This window comes from Neophocaena asiaeorientalis, unplaced genomic scaffold (genome assembly GCF_003031525.2).
Source record: "Neophocaena asiaeorientalis asiaeorientalis breed wild unplaced genomic scaffold, Neophocaena_asiaeorientalis_V1.1 scaffold400, whole genome shotgun sequence".
Classification (NCBI taxonomy): Eukaryota; Metazoa; Chordata; class Mammalia; order Artiodactyla; family Phocoenidae; genus Neophocaena; species Neophocaena asiaeorientalis.
This window is the reverse complement of record NW_020175089.1, coordinates 2,902,472-2,919,641: the sequence shown is the minus strand read 5'-3', so window position 1 is coordinate 2,919,641 and position 17,170 is coordinate 2,902,472.

Here is a 17,170-nt window from a genome sequence, read left to right as displayed (position 1 = left end):
GCAGAGTGCGTGCCTGTGATTTTGAGTCTGCTCCTTTAGATCCTTTTGAAGCATGTTAATAACTGAGCGTATCCTAAGCAACTTGTGGCAAGGGCTTCTGATGACATCTATGGTCTGACGAGCTTGAAACCTTCCCTGATGATTGAACTTCCACTCAGAGGCTGGCTTTCAAACTTCCACTTCCTCTTTTGAAAGACCATGGCAGACTAAGTAATCCCAACTGGATCCATTACATACTGCTACTTGGCTCCTTTTTTTCCTTCTCTTTTCTTTCGCTCACTCTTTTCTTAAACCTATGAGTCAGCATAGAAAAATTCAAGCCCTGATTTGGTCTTGAGCACTATTGGAAATAAAGTGACCAATTACATCTCCCTGGTTGAACTGAACATTTGGAAGTTTGGTTAGTGAGGGATGTTGAAAGACAGACAACACAGGGTGTCACTATATTATTGAACAGATTTTGAGCCCTATTCCCTATAGAGTATTGTATTCGGGAGATCTGCTTACTCAGGATTCTTTGTTGTGGTTTGTGCATATCTGGGGAAGATAAATCTCTCTTGCCTGTTGATTCAAAGTGGTTAGTTTGCACACTCTTTCCAAAGAGCTTCCAGCTTTGACTCCTTTCCTTGCATTGATCAATGAGTGGACTGTGAAACCTCTTGCAGCTCTCTGTCCCTCTGCCCCCAGTCACCCTTTTTGTTGACATTCCAAACTGTTAAGCTCACAAATGTACTGGGAAGACAGTAGCTTGAGGACACTTATTCCCTAAGAGAGAATCCTTGACTTTCACGGTATGTGACTTTGTTATTTTCCCATCCTTGTAAGGGCTTGACATTGTTTCAGAAAATAGTGTTGAATTGGAGAATGTCGATTCCAGTTGCTCTCTCACTGACCCATGCCATCCAATGTCTTCATTCTCTTCAAAACCTTTTTTGGAATGAGGCAGAATATAAAAAATAAATAAAATTGCCTCCAGTGTAAAAGGAGGAGTAATTTGAGAATTTCTTCCCCCTCCAACACTTGAAGGAAGATAAAGACTGACAAGAGTAAAGCTTCTATATTCTCAATATAAACAAGGCCACCAAATAAACAAGGACCATTGTGTAAGATATGGTAAATTATGAGGGGTCAGTATTTGATGACTTATGATTGGGTCAGGGCACAAATAAGTATTCCTCTCCCCCCCACCACCACATTTTTTTCTAATTGTGTGCAGCACAGAAATTCTAGAGCACTAAGTCTTTATTCCAACTGCCATTTGAGATTCTATAGCAGTTGGATGTGTCACCAATGATCCAACCCATATGACCACAAGGGATGCTGAGATCTGCTAAGGAGAGCTAGGATCAAACCAAGAATTATGTGGATGTGAGTAGAAGGGCAGTGACGTATGAAAGATAGTTTGGGTCAGAAAATACATCTACTCCCCACAGAATTTTCTGGAAGGTGGCACTTTGTAACCAGTTGGGATCCAGGTTGTAAAACCTTTTTGTTACAAAGAACAGAACCATGTCTGTGTCAAGTAATGGAGGTCATGGTAAGTTACCATGGCAACAAGGCTGGCATAAGCTAGTGCCTCCTTTTGACTAGGACAGTAGTTTTCAATTGGGGAAGATTTTGCCTAGTGGGGGACCCTTGGCAATGTTGTCTGGAGATACTTTTGATTGTCACAACTAGGGATGTTGCTGCTGGTATCTTGCGTGTAGAGGCCAGCGAAGCTGCTAAACATCCTACAATGCACAGGACAGCTTCTAACAATGAGGAATTATCCAGCCCCAAATGTCAATAGTACTGAGGTTGAGAAACTCTGAACTAAGGAAAGAAGTGTCCTCTCCCTTCTATACCACCCTGTACCAGTGCTCTGGAGGACACTGCATATCAAAGATTAAAAAGCAAAGACCATTATGGGAACATATGTATATGTATAACTGATTCACTTTGTTATAAAGCAGAAATTAACACACCATTGTAAAGCAATTATACTCCAATAAAGATGTTTAAAAAAACAAGCAAAGACAATGAATGTTGTTTTGGGTTTTGTTTTTTCCACATTCATAAGAAAGTCCTTTGCCTGATTGAACAAAAAGGGGTTAACAGACAAGGAAGCTAACAAGACAGCCAACAGTGCTGTTGACTATAACACCACTGTGTAGGTTCAGAGGACAGACACTGGATTTTAATGGAAATTCACCTGGAAACAATCATGCAAAGGCAGCATTATTAAGCACTATAACTGATAGACAAGGACAAGACTCCCTCATCCCTAAAGATCTGAAGTCGCGTAGAGACCCACCTGCCTGGGACTGTTAGGGGATGCCCACCAGGGTGAGCAAGCAGGAAAGGAGGTCCTGGAGAGATGTCCTCCACTCTGCTGGTGATGTCAGCTCTTGATTCTGTTTCACAAGGTTTTAGAAATGACTCAGTAACACACTCTACAGAAAACTAGTGATGCACCATTTTAAAACTCCTCAAAAAACAATACTGCTCATGACATTATTGCTTACTATAGTATCGTGACCACAATTTTTTAATGCTTATGTGTACCCTGTCCCTTGCAGATTCATCAGCCACTTTTTCTGCCCTGCTCTGCAGCCCTGGGGCTGACCCTTACTGACAAAATCAAGGGAATTCCCTTTTTCTCTAGCTTCTACCTGGCTCAGCTAATGGTGGTGCTGGCAGAACAGTGGTAAGAGGAGAAAGAAATCAGGATATGTATTCCCCTGGCCCCACCCAGCCTTGGCACCTCTTTCCTGGCAGTGGCTCTGAGCCTCCATGATTATGGGTCCTTCATGGTTCCAGTTCTCCCTGGGCTTTACTAACCCTGCTTTCCTTCCTTTGCCCTTCAGGTTAAGGGGTAGTAACGGCTTTTGGCTATTGCTAGTCTGAGTTGCTCGAAATCTTTTGTGGCTTCCATTAAAACTACCCACAACTCATAGAGCAACGGGAAACCTCATTGTTGGTGGGAATACAAATAGTACTTTGAAAGACAGGTAGTTTCTCACAGAGGTCAACATAATCTTACTGTATAATTCACCAATCATGCTCCTAGATGCTTACTCAAATGAGTTGAAAACTAATGGTCACACAAAAACATGCACATGAATGTTTATAGCAGTTTTATTCATAATTGCCAAAAAATGGAAGCAACCAAGATGTCCTTTATAAGTGAGTGCATAAACAAACTGCGGTACATCTAGACAATGAAGTATTATTCAGTGATTAAAAAAAAGAGCTATCAAGTCATAGAAAGAGATGGAGGAAACTTAACTACATATTAGCTAGGTGAAAGAAGCCAATCCGAAAATGTTACATACTCTATGATTCTGATTATGTGACATTCTGGAAAAGGCAAAACTATATAGACAGGAAAAAAATCAGTGTTTGTTAGAGGTGCAGAGTAGAGAGGGAAGAATGAACAGGTGGAGCACAGGAGTTTTTAGAGCACTGAAATGTTCTGTAGGCTACTGCAATGGTAGATACATGTCATTATGCAGTTGTGAAAATCCATAGAACGTTCAACACAAAGGTGATCCCTAATGTTAACTTTGGACTTTAGCTAATAATGATGCATCAATACTGGTTCATCAGTTATAACAGATGGACCATACTAATGCAAGATGTTAATAATAGGGAAAGCTGTGCCTGGTAGGGGAGGTACACGGGAATTCTCTATACTTTCAGTTCAATTTTTCTGTAAGCCTAAGACTGCTCTAAAAAGTGAAGTCTAGGGCTTCCCTGGTGGCGCAGTGGTTGAGAGTCCGCCTGCTGATGCAGGGGATACCGGTTCGTGCCCCGGTCCGGGAGGATTCCGCATGCCGCGGAGCGGCTGGGCCCGTGAGCCATGGCCGCTGGGCCTGCGCGTCCGGAGCCTGTGCTCCGCAATGGGAGAGGCCACAGCAGTGAGAGGCCCGCATACCGCAAAAAAAAAAAAAAAAAAAAAAAAATTGTAAAAAGTGAAGTCTATTAATTAAAAGTATATTAATAGACATGTATATATACATACACATATGTATATATATAATAGAGTGAATATATATAAAGTGATATTTACAGAGATATATGCATATGTATACACATGTAAATAAAGTAAAAAAAACAAAAAAACCTTACTCATCTCTGTGCATAGCCCCATATTAATTTTTTTTCAGTTAAATGCTTTCCAGAGAAATTCTGTTTCCTACCCAGTCCCTGACTATTGTCACTTGCATCAAAAAGGCATTGTGAAAATAAAGAAAACAGATAAAATTATGACATTATCAAAACATTTTTGTTCATAACATGCATGTTAGAATCCAAAATATTGATGGCTCTTCATTTTACCAATGAAGAAATTTTAACAGGTATATAAAATTTTAACAGGTATATGACTCTGTTTCCTTGACAATATCTGGGCTTTAGAAAACAAAGAGTGACCTATTTTCCTGCATGAAATTATTAACGGAACTCTCTTTTGCTCTCAGAAGTGCCCTGGTTTGGACAATACATTATATTATTGTTGCACCTCTAAGCCTTTCCTTGGGAGAGAAGAGAAGTTGCAAAGTACCATGAATGGAGTCAAGTCATATTTACCTCAGTTTGTCTGTTTGGACAATGTCTGGGGCAGATAGACTAGACTGAGAACAAAGTTGTGTCTGCAAGGACCCAATGTTCCCCAAACAAATGGCTTTATCAGATGAAACTATAACCTAGATCTTCAAATGATTGAATGTAATTGCTGTGATAAAAAAAAATTAGCTTAAATAGAATAAGGATTTGCTAAAGCTGAACCTCAGGCCATGTGAGATCCTCAAGAACTTGGACCACAGAAGCATGAAGCAGGAGCTGTTGGAGGCCAGCTGTGTGCTGCCCTCCCTGTGCATGAGGCCCAGAGCACAGAGGTCTGCCTTCCTTGCCTACATAGCTGCAAGGCGGCCCCAGAGCCAATTTTCTGACTTCCAGGACGGGGACCGTTCAATTACCCTTTATTTTTATTCACTCATTTAACAAATGCTCTAGCTAGACACTGTATTGAAAATATAGAGGTGAATAAAGCAAGAAAATAATTCTATTCTAGGGGGAAGAGACAACCAATAAACAAGTCATCAGATCAGTGAAATATTCATATGATGATAAATGCTATGAAAGGTGCAGACAGAAAATTTCCTGGACAGGAGAAAGGGAGGGTTTCTCTCAAGAGATGATGGATCAGCTAATTCTGAAGAGGACAGGGAGATAGATAGGCATGTGAAAACTTGGAGGTTCAGCCCACAGCCACACTTGAATGAGTGAAACTACTGAATAAGCGGTGTCTCAAGAGGAAATATGATTGTTTGGATGATTTTTTTCATAAGGGAAAAGGAACTCAGCCTTCTAAGTAGTATTTGTGGATACCCCAAGCTCTAGAAAAGAACTGCTGTCTTGTTAGCAGTTATTTGTTACTGATTGGTAATTTTCACCATCATAATGCATCTCGAAAATTAAGCTAAATCATGTTGCCTCAACTCCCCCTCTCAAAAGAGCACACTGGGCAACTGCAGGGAATGGAGAAATGAAAGAAACAGTGGGAAAACCCAAAATCCTCATGGGCGACCAGACAGGCAGGAAAGCCTAAAGACTCCTGTGTCTCTGCAATAGGTATTTAATTAAAATGAGTCATTGTCAAATAAGTTTGGAAAACTTTGGTTTAGAGAAAGTAAAATCATTTTCTATGCTTCCCATCTTCTTAGAAATTTTACCATGTGTATGTTCATTCTCTAAGAGGGAGACATCTTAGGACATTTTCCCCATCTTTTTTGCCCATGGAACTCTTTCTTCATGCAATCCTTGGGCAGCTCATGGAACCATTTAGGAAATTCCATTTAGCCAATTTGTCCTAAGACAGCTTACAGTAGACCCACAGAGTGGGACTTTTCATGGATTTATGAGGGGATGGAAAAATGCTTCTCTTCCAGTCTGAAGCTGTGAAAGGAGTGTAATGTCTGCTTTTCAACTCTGGTTGGCAGAATGTTGTACCCTATGGCACCTGAATGAAATAGCTGAGTTAGGTGTGTTCAATAAGCATGTTGTTTCTGGTATGCCAGAATTCAAAACCAGAGCCCATTAGCATGAGCACTTCAAGGGGTTGCCACCAATGGAAGCTTTCAGGGGAAAGCCTGGTTCATCCACAAGTGACTCAGGATGTGATCGACAGTAGGAAGCCAAGCTGGTGAGTAAGGAACCTGCATACGCTGCTGACTGAGCTCAGCTTCACGCTGCCTCATTTGATCAAGTTAATTTCCTGAGCGTGGTAAGAGGAGGCAAAGGAGAACGTCCTCCAAGACCACAGAAACACACATAAGGACTGCAGGTTAGAAATCTAGACCGACCACAGGATGCCAAGATTCCATTTAGAGAAAAGGGAAATACATCTGTTGAAATTAATGAGAAACACAGATATTCCATGGGAGTTCGGAACCTGGAAATCAGTGAGGCCAAGGCAAGATCTAGAGGGACATGACAGAGGGCAAATTTCAGAGGAATTCGCAACGTGATATTTGAGTGGAAAGGTGCTTGGTTTGCTTTCAACAGCGGGAGGAAAATCTCCATTCCACACCTACAAAAAAAACATTTTCGCTCTTGGGATCCTGGTGAGGCCTCATGTTTGAATTTGGTGTCTTGCTACCATAGGGGAGTAGGTGGCCCTACTAAAATTTCAACAAGAGACAGAGGAATTCCCTTGGGCCTAGGTACACTGATTAAAGAAATCAAATCCTTTGGCCTTCTAGGCATCTTAACTTCCAATGATTGCCTTAGGACACGTTTAGAAGACTATGAAAACCCTGGAAGATTTCAAGGGAAACATTCCTGCCACAAGTATATGAAGACTGAAACATCCAAGGAAGGAAGGAGATTTGCTCTTGCAAGAGTGTGGAATTTCATAGACCAGAGGATACATTCCATCCTCAAGATACATTAAGATTTGTCTGAGGCCTCTCGTGGACTGCTGGGACACATCCCACCTCTGGAAGCTTCACATTAGCTTCAGGACTAGAGTGTTTGCTGATCTTTCAAAAACCATGAATCCTTCCTGATGCTGGCAAGGAAGCTTGGAAAAAATGAGATACCGTATGTTATTTAGTAGTGAATGATTGTTAAGTGGTGTTTTCCTTCTTTCAGTTGAATAAGAAAAAAATGTGTTTAAAGAATGGACTGTATTAAACAAAAGTATTCACACTTAGGCAAAAGTTTCCTATTTGGGCAAATCTTCACTGCAATCAGTATATTAATGAGACCTGTAAAATTTCTAACATAAATTAGAAAACCTCCCCAAACAATGAAATAATAAGATGGCTCACTTTTGTCCTTTCTGGGTTAGCTCTAAATGACTTATTTTCAACATCTTAGTTTCATATTGCTCAGTTATCTCTCTTCTAATTTCCTACACCCTACTTTCTTGCTTTTTTTCCTTCTTTCTCCTCCTCCTTGTCCTCTTTTTCCTCCTTCTTCTTCTTTTCTTTATACAGTCATCCCTCAGTGTACTCAGGGATCGGTTCCAGTACCCTGTGCTATGGATGCTCCAGTGACACAGTCAGTCCTCCACTTCCGTGGTTCTGTATACACGATTTCGTACCTGCCGTTTCATATCCGCAGTACAGAGGGCCAACTGTACTTGTCACTCCCTTCTCTTTTCACTTTCTCCTCCCATTCTAGACTATCCTCTTTTTTATTCAGTGTTTTCGCCTTCTAGTTGTTTCCCTTTTTCTTGTCTCCTTGGTTATAAACTACCCTTTATAAGCATGGAATTTCTTCTTCAAAGGGATTTTTTAGCAGTTATCCTCCCATTCTGAATGGATCTTGTGTGTAAGACGAAATTACCTTCTGAGACCAGGTATCTTCTCCATGAATTATTTGGTGCTCAGTCTAAATTTTGAAGGAAAAAAATTGAAGTCTATTAATTGATTTATTTAAAAATTACAGAATGCTATGTAGGTGCTAGGAAGAAACATACAGATTGGTCTCCTTTTCTCTAAGAGCTTGTCAGCTGGCAGAGTTCATTAAACTCAAATGAGAACACAATGAGATATCTTAAGGACAGATACAGATTACAGCTGTGGTAGACCAGAAGTGAGAAAGATTTTTCCCCAAGAGATATCAAGAGATAGGATTTGAAGTATCTTTTAGACAAATGGGACCAGTTTGGAAATTATTGGGCAGGAAGGGAAGGAGAGATGAATGATGTCGGAGAGCATGGCTGGGGCCAGTGGAGAGAACTTCAAGTGTAATAAGAGGTAAAGTGCATAGAAATAACAGCACACACTTTGAAATCACTTAGAACTGAATTTAATCCAGGCTTCTCCACATACTGTCTAAGTTACTTGGTTCAGCTTCAGTTTCTGATTTGAAAATGAGATTAATTAATATCCCCTACATTTCACTGTTGTGAGAACTAACATTTCCAAGTTGTAAAAATTAAATTAGTTGATGAATAAAAAATCCTTTGCATAGTGTCGGATATTTGGTAAAACTTCTAATATGTGATAGCCATTATTAACATTATCACTCACGAAGCTTGCACATTCATTATTGAGAAGAAAGAGTAGGCTTTCAAATCATCTTTAGACAATGTATAGATGTCCTTGGAAGTAAACGAGGTGATACCAGTATACCTAAGCATATATATGTACAGTTGACCCTTGAAAAACATGGGGATTAGGGGCACCGACCCCCAAGCAGTCAAAAATCCGCATATAACTTTATAATCAGCCCTCTGTATCCATGGTTCTGCATTCAAGATTAAACCAACCATGGATCTTGTAGTACTGCAGTATTTATTTTAAAAAATCTGCATATAACTGGACCTGCACAGCTTTAACCTCTGTGGTTCAAGGTTCAGCTGTATAATAAATTGCATTGTTAGTCCCAATTCTCTACTCTTTTCAACATCCATGCTCTTCACCACATATGCAGTGCCCTCCTATTCAGGATGCTCTTGAGATATGCCATAGCCAATGTGATTGGTGTCAGTTATGTCATAAACAGAGTCTTGAAAAGTGTTTGTGTGTTTGGGTTTGCTTGCTCTTTTCCTTCTACCATTTTCATGAGAAGAACATGCCAGGCCAGCCCAGAAGGTCCCAGGAGGAGGATGAGTCACTTGGTACAGACACTTTCCATAACCCAGTGGAGGCCAAAAGAACTACCCAACCAAATACAGTCTAGATCAACCAACACTTCATCAGCATGTAGACATGTTATAATCCACTGAGTTTGAGTGAGACTTTGTTATGTAGCATCATTGTGTCTGTAGATAGTTGATACATATGAAACATATGTATATGTTTATACATATATGCAATATGTATGTACATATGTATATGTATAAGCCTCAAAAACTTTAATTATAATATTTTATTTCCTGCTACAGATAATTACTATACAGTATCATGAACCTTAAAATTTTTTTAAAATATATATTTTCCTGTATGTTTATAGGATCCTTTCTGGTAGGTAGCAAATATTTATACATCAGTGATTTTTTAAGAGGCATTTATTTGCCTTGGGAAGCTGGGATATTATTTGCATAGCCTTCTACTGGGTCTAGGTCATTGTGTTGTATTCAGTATGATTCAGTGACTATAATGATGATGGTGAAACTGTGCAGTAGCAAATTATCACTGCAAAAAATTTTCTGTTGTAAACCTTTAGTTCCTTTCTAAATTCCAATAGAACAGAAATATTGGCATTCAATTCAACAGCGTATCATCTTAATTTCAATTTACTGAGGGAATTCCAGGTGTTGAACCATTACTGTAAGTGTGGCTCCATAATCATCAATATAGTTCCTAGATTTTCTCATCATAGTTCACTCAAAGATACGTAAAAATTGGCAATGTCATGTCATAAATGGTGCAGGAAGTAATAGGGAAAGAAAACATGTGGAGAACAGTTTGAAGCATCAGAGGGAAAGGTGTAAGAGGGGAAAGAAGGGGCTTTGTTAAATTCTGAGCAGTTTTGCAGCAGATCAGATGGGGGCATTGAATGAAGACTTATAAGAAAGTATTTAGCCATTAAATGAATTTGTACATGCAAATCATTCAGAATAGTCCCTGGCATAGGTTAACTGCTCAAAAAATGTTGAAGCATTTTGTTTCAAATATTTGAAACAAAGCAAAATAAAAATTAAATCCCCTAGAAGATACCCTTGAAAATAAGTACTTTCTCCTTGTATTTTAACATTTGAAATAAGCCTTTATTATATTCACATGCCTTTAAGGGCATGAAACTTTGCAGATTAAACACAAATGCACAGTCATTATCTTTTAGCCACATGATCCTTAGACAATGGAAAGTACACAAAGATATTTTCTATTATTTCTCTTTATTCTTCTCCTCCTTCATGTTTAGCATTTTGACAATTACTATTTGTGGGACACTCTGCCATTTCCATGGAAGACAAAAAGGGGTAAAGCTGTTCCCTGCTCTCTTAGAGCTCAGACTCTAATTGAAGTCATGAGATACAGGTGTGTGCTAATCACACAGGCAAGAATGTTACAAAGGACAAATGAGTAACAGAGCAATCACTTCCAAATAAAGAGAAATAAATGGGAGGGGTGCTTCTCATATATTGTACAAAAAACTCTTTTGGAGGCAGAAAGAAACCAGGTCGGGAGTTAGTTACTTGCTTTCTAATTAAGAATATAGTGGATTGAAGCATGGTTCTCAGCCCTCTTTACTAACTCTTTGCTTCCCGCAAGTACATTAATATGATGGCAGCTCAGGGGTATCTCAGATTTTGTGAAGATTACATTCTGTTTTTGTCACTTGGACACCTAGAACCATATTGTGGCCAAATCCAGCCACTGTTTGGATCCTATTGTATTTATTTTCTATCCTCTTGTCTTATATCTGTAGGTTACCTTAAAGCCTTAGTTGCAAGATATGGAATGAATAACTATCTGATGAAGAATATAAGAAAGTCATTTATCTCCCCCACTTCTCAGTTTTCTCAATTATAAGATGAAAGGCTTGGGTTAAGTTAAATTGAGTTTATTTTTTTCTTGATGCTAATGCTTTAAGATTACATGAATGAAGGCAAGATTGTCCAGGAATGAAGGATAGATTAATTCAGTCCATACTTAAATGTAGTAGGCATGGATACTTGATATGTAAGAGCATAAATAACTTGATTTAAAACCATGAGTAAAGTCCATATATTAGTGGGTCTCAATTGTAAACATTTCCTCCAGACTAGAAATTCTCAAAGCAAGACATGTATTTGGTTCTAAGAATGATTGAGCATATAAATGCATAAATAAATAAATGCATACACAATTTAAAGTGCTCTTATGTGGTGTGTGTGTGTATATATATATATATATATATATACATGCATATATATAGTACATCAAATTTATCAAAAATATTTATTGTGGGACATCAAATTAATCAATAATACATTTCAATTAAAGAAGCTTTTATTCAAAAATAACTGGCAGTTTTAAGGTTTTATTGATCATATCTAGCATATAATCTTAGAGAAAAAAAATAATGTGTCTTTATTCCTCACTTAAAAACAAACCAGGGAGATCAGCTCAGTGCTTTGTGACCACCTAGAGGGGTGGGATAGGGAGGGTGGGAGGGAGACACAAGAGGGAGAGGATATGGGGATATATGTATATGTATAGCTGCTTCACTTTGTTATAAAGCAGAAACTAACACACCATTGTAAAGCAATTATACACCAATAAAAATGTTTGAAAATGATTAATGTTTATCCTATTAAAAACTTAATTAAAACTTTTTTAGCGTTAAAAAAAACAAAACATAAAGGATGTTACAGTCTTGTATCCTTATCTATTGTCATTTGAGAGCCAATAGGGGAAGTTTTGCAAAAGAAAGTGTCTGGGTTTTCTTGGTGGTGTTTTTTTGGTAGGGCAGGGTTGGGAGGGATATGAGAGGTGAAGACTGTGGAGAGGAGAAACTTCACTTAATGGTTTAGTAACAACAATAATGATGGCTATTACAAAGAAGTTACTGGGGGCTGCAGGACTACTATGTTTCTGAGCTGTCCTCATAACAACTTTGCTGTACATTCTAGGGAAAGCACATTTCTGGCCCTTTAATTTCAATTACACTAAGCCTGATAATCTGAATATAAGACTAAATCGTTGTGTTTTTTTTTAATATTGGAGTTAAAATGCAGAATTGCTAAAAAAATAGGGAGGCATAAATTAAAGGTCATTGGAAGGGAGAGAATCAAGTAGAGGTTTTACTCCAACATCAGCCTCCAGCTTGATTTTACTTATAAATGATTTGGATAATCACATTCTTAGCACAAAATCAAGTTCACAATGACAACAGTCACAACTGGAATTTCTAAATCAACTAAGGAAACGTACTTCTGAGCAAAGAGTATGGAATTTATTCCTCTAGGCCTTAACTAACTTGGATTATTACAGATAAGAATGTCAAGTGCTACTCTGTTGATAAATATTTTATAACTCCAAATACATCACTTCCTTGAAACAAAAAGGTGATGAAATGTTTGAGACAGGAAAGACTCTATGATTACTTTGAGTAGAAGCCCTGACCTGAGGTTTTGTTAGGTCTGGAAAAAGAATCACCTTTCTGAATAAGAACATTATAGAGAAGAAACAAAGTTTGAACTGCATCAACATTTATGTTGAAAGGGGTTGTGCTTTAGAAACTTTAGTAGATGTTTCCATAGCTTTGGTTCTTAGCAATAAAAGAAAACACTGTTAAGCTGTGTCAATGGGGAGGTGAGCAGTGAAGATATTCTATAACCTTAATCCTCTTCGGTTTTGGAATTTATTGTAATTTTTTTAGGAAAATTGTCTTTTATTTAATCTAATACTTAAATTTGTTTGCAAGCCTCAGTAAGCAGTGAATGGCCAGTTTCCAGAATTATCAAGGGACAAAGGACAGGCAGTATGATATTGCTAAACAGTGTGTTCATAGGTTATAACTCATTAAATATGCTGATTTCAACTACTGAGTACTGGAAACATTCAAGACAGGAAGACATGTATGTGTTTTAAACCAAAATTATACTCGATCCTCATTTTATCTTCAGTGATACCACCATCCTAAGCAATGTTTAAGCAAGGAGTTATTTACTTCCTCTGTATGGCCATAGGTCCATAATACAAAATCCAGGAAATTAAAATTACATCACTATTTTGCAGTGACTCCCATCCCCTGGCAATCCCTCTGAAGTTGACTCTCCTGAACAGTTGGAGATTCTGCTAATACAAGTCATTTGAACCACGTGTGCGGTAAATACCTCCATTTTCCAAACTAACACTTGTTCCCAAGTTGTGACTCTTGTAGCTGTTTCCTGGGGACACTAATGTGGAGAGTTCATGTGAATGTCTCTTCTACTGAGAAATCAGTGAGGCAGCACGGGGTCACGTATTCTGACACTCTTCTAGCTGGATGAAAACAAGCCAGAGCCTGGTCACAGTGGACCACACAGAACCACAGGGAAGGGCAGCTGCTTTACTTGAACAAAGCACCATTTCCCGGAGGCTGAAGGGGGGATTTCATCTAAAATTCCCTTGCTGGCCCCACAGCAAAGGCATTAAAAATCACTAGTGGTGGCTGGCTCCTTTTATTCAATCCCTTTGTTTACTTATGATTAACATTTTACATTCTTTTATTTATTTTGGATTGATTTAAAAAAAATAGAGCCATCAGCTGCAACACTGGAGTCTGACAGGGAAGCAGCAATGGATGTTTTTGATTGCATGCATCTTTGCTCAGGGACACAATCAACACATTCCTAGGAGGTTTTCAGAAGTGTCTGGTGTCATCCAAGATAAAAATGGGTCTCCCTCTTTGGGGACTAAGTGAATTGGAGGCTAGATAGGTGTTATTCACGTGTAGACTTTTTGATGTAAAAGCGAGACCCTGGAGTTTACCTTACACGTCTCTTCAAGCTAGTGGACAGACATCTCTTTTCCTCTGCTGCTCTTCTCCAATCTCATACACCCCCATAGTCTGTATTTTTGGCTATTCTACTTCTCTGCTTTACCTTTCCACAACCATTTCAATGGCTTCCCACTGCAAGTTAGAATAAAATCTCACCTGTCATTGCCCTCCCAAGATTCTATGTGAGCTGGCCCTCACCTATGTCTCCAAACTTATATTCAGTCCCTCCAACTCAATCTTGCCTAGAGACCTTGGACTTGTAGTTTTTTCTTGGAATATTATTTCCCCAATCTTTTAAAACCACAGCTCCTGTGTCATCTCTTTGGAAACACTTTCTCGTCCCCGTCCCTCCTATGTAAACAATCCACAGCAGCACATCACCTGTTCTATTTCCTTTCCAGCATCTATTGCCATCTGTCATTTTCTTATTTTCTATTTATGTACTCATTTACTTATTTGTTGTCTCTCTCAACAAAGCAGACTATAAGAACTCCAAGATGGCAGGAACCTCTGCTATAAATGGCTGTATCCTCAGTGCTTGAAATACTTCCTGACACAAAGTCATCCCTCGGTAAAGATTTTGAATAACGTAGTAGATGAATCATTACTGTCATAATATTAGCACATGGTAGACAGAATGCGTGGCTTCAAATAGCCTCTTTTTACCTCTACTTCTATTAAATGCTCTCCTCTTTGCCTGTCATGTTGTCCCCCTCCCTGTGCTATGCCCACACATTTGTGTCCTTTGTCCAGCTTGCCTTTCAAAACTCCATTTACTGACCATCTCCGTCATCCTTCTTGGCCACCTCAGAAAGGATCGAGGGCTTCCTTGTCTACGGGTTAGAGTCATACTGGGTCATCATGTCTCCTAGAAACAGAAGCAGTTCTATTTCATTTCATGTGCAGGGTGTGCAACACGAGGCTTACATCCTTGAGAGGAGGTAATAGCCTTAATGCCTACTTATTGAATACATGAATGTGTAATTAGAATGTTTTCAAAAATATCAACTTTATTTATTACCATTCCATGTGGTACAGAAAACACCCATGGTACCTATTTGTTGATCACATGACCACAAAATTAGAATCAGAAAATGTTTTCTTACATGTCAACTTTAGTACCTTTCCATGTTGTACATAAAACACCCTTGATGTTCCACAAGAAAGGCTTAATTCATCAGCCTCGTTCTTTTTTTTTTAATTTCCTTGTTTAACCTGGTAATTAATACTCTTAGAGTGCTTATGTTTTGGTAGGCTCAGTTGAGGCCTTTGCTTGGCTAATCTCCTTCACAACTACTCCAGAAAGTAGAAAGTTTTGGAACCATTACTGCACATTTGACAAAACTGAAGCTGAATTTCCCACCATCACACAGTCAGCAGATGCTGGGGGGTAGGACTTGAACCCAGTCACAGATGGCAGAGCCTTCACTGTTAACCCTACAGCAAGTTGATGTAAATGTCACCAGTATTTTTTTCTGCCCCTGTAGACTCAATATGGTCGCCAATATTTTATGTGAAAAGTCTGATTAGGTTACTCCCCTTTTTAAAAAGCTCTCTGACCCCATGAAGACCTAATGAATAAATGTCAGCTCCCTGTCATAGCCATCGAGCCCTTCTCCAAAGCACACTTTTCCCATCATTCCTCTAAATGAGCGTTGTGCTCCAGCTATGCACAGGCTTTTTCCAGTTGTTGAATACACCTTGATTCTTTCTCTCTTTGCTTATTCACCTTCACTAGGTTCTACTCATCCCTCTAGCACAAGCTCACATATTCTTTATCATCTCCTCTAAGGAGCTGGTTGAATCTTCCTTGATGCATCCACTGCATTTGACCCTTATTAAATCTCTCACCATTGTGAATTCTATGAGTTGTTTTCTTTCTCTGTCACTTTTAACAGACAAATTTCTAAGATCAGGGTCCAGTTCTTTGTACCAGTCCCAGTGCTTAGGACATGCTTTGGAGCACGCTATATTCGCAGGAACAAAAAAACAGACAAAAAACTTTCTGAAAATGAAAGAATGCACACACCAAAACAGCTAATGTGTAAAGATGAAAAACACTGAGCATGCAAGCCCTTTGGAAGACTGCTTGGCTGTATCTACTAAAGCTGAACATACGACATGACTCAGCCATTCTACTCCTGAGTATATACACTAAAGAAATGGGTGTTTATGATTATCAGAAATGCTTGCTCAAGAAAGCTGATCACAGCACTATTTGTAATAGCCAATGATTGGAAATAACTCAAATACCCTTTAATAGTAGAATGCATCAATAATGGTACATATGTACAAAGGAATATTATATAGCAATGAGTATGAACAAGCTAGAACTTGGATAACATGGATGAATATTACAAACATAACATTGAACTACAATGATGACAAGCCAGACACAAAAGAGTACATTGGTAGGACTCCATTTATACCGAGTTTAAAAACCAACAAAATGAATCTATGGAGTTGGAATCCTGGAGAGTAGTAACCATTAGTGGAAGAAGTAGTGACTGGAAGGGGACCCAAGGGGGTTTCTTGGGTTCGGTTGTCTTTTATTTTTAACCTGGGAACTGGATATACAACTATGTTCACTTTGTGAAAATTAATTAAGATGTCATACATTTCTGTGTCCATTTAGTGGTTCAATAAAAAGTAGAGATAGAAGATATAAGAGCAAAGGAGGAGGGACGAATGAGGGAAGGAGAGAGCAAAAGGGAGAAATTTTAAGAATAAGTGAAGTTTATAAAAAAAATGTTCTGCATTTTTACAAAGTCCCAAGTCCCATAATTTACTTCAACTGTTTATTCAGAACCAGAAGAACTGCATCAAAGTTGGCACCAAAAAAAATTGACTAAGAGATTGTAACAAGTCTTATTATATCCAAGTGAATTCCCCATGTTTGTAAAGTCCAAGGTGGTACCTCTGAGGACAGATGTGTCCTTCTAAGCATCCATGCAGCCACCCAGGAGCAAATGAGCAGTTCTAACTCATTCAGCTTGAAACGTAGTTTTATGTAGCTTGCCAGGGGATTCCTGATTGTCAGTTGTGCTTGACGGAAGTGGGTGTGACGAGGGACAGACATTTCTCCCTTTGCAGATGGTGGCCCTGGTGGGGGCACACACACCTCCTGCTAATTTGCAGTGACTGGATTCTATTCACAAGCCCTTGGCTCCATCTGGCAATGTTCGCATTGCAGTGGCCAAATTCAGACCATTTCTTTAGTAAGTCATGAGGTAGTATTTCTTCCCCATGTCACACAAGCAGGATT